The sequence below is a fragment of the Fomitiporia mediterranea genome (assembly GCF_000271605.1).
Source record: "Fomitiporia mediterranea MF3/22 unplaced genomic scaffold FOMMEscaffold_1, whole genome shotgun sequence".
Taxonomy (NCBI): Eukaryota; Fungi; Basidiomycota; class Agaricomycetes; order Hymenochaetales; family Hymenochaetaceae; genus Fomitiporia; species Fomitiporia mediterranea.
Window position 1 is genome coordinate 4,502,335 of NW_006760386.1, and position 221 is coordinate 4,502,555.

A 221-nucleotide genomic window follows, 5' to 3' on the forward strand; every position below is an offset into this window, starting at 1 on the left:
AAACAGCATTCATTGAAGACATTAATGAAACACTAATGCTAGAGTCTGCAATTGTAGAAGCCTCAGTATCAAGTTCCAGCAGCTTACCTGTTCAATCTGCTTTATCTGCTGAATCCAATGTATTTTCAGCATTCAAAGTACAAGAGGATAGTGTCATGCAAGTAGACGACTTCATGAACTCATTTGACAATACAAAAGAAGTCATTGAGGAGTTCAACTAT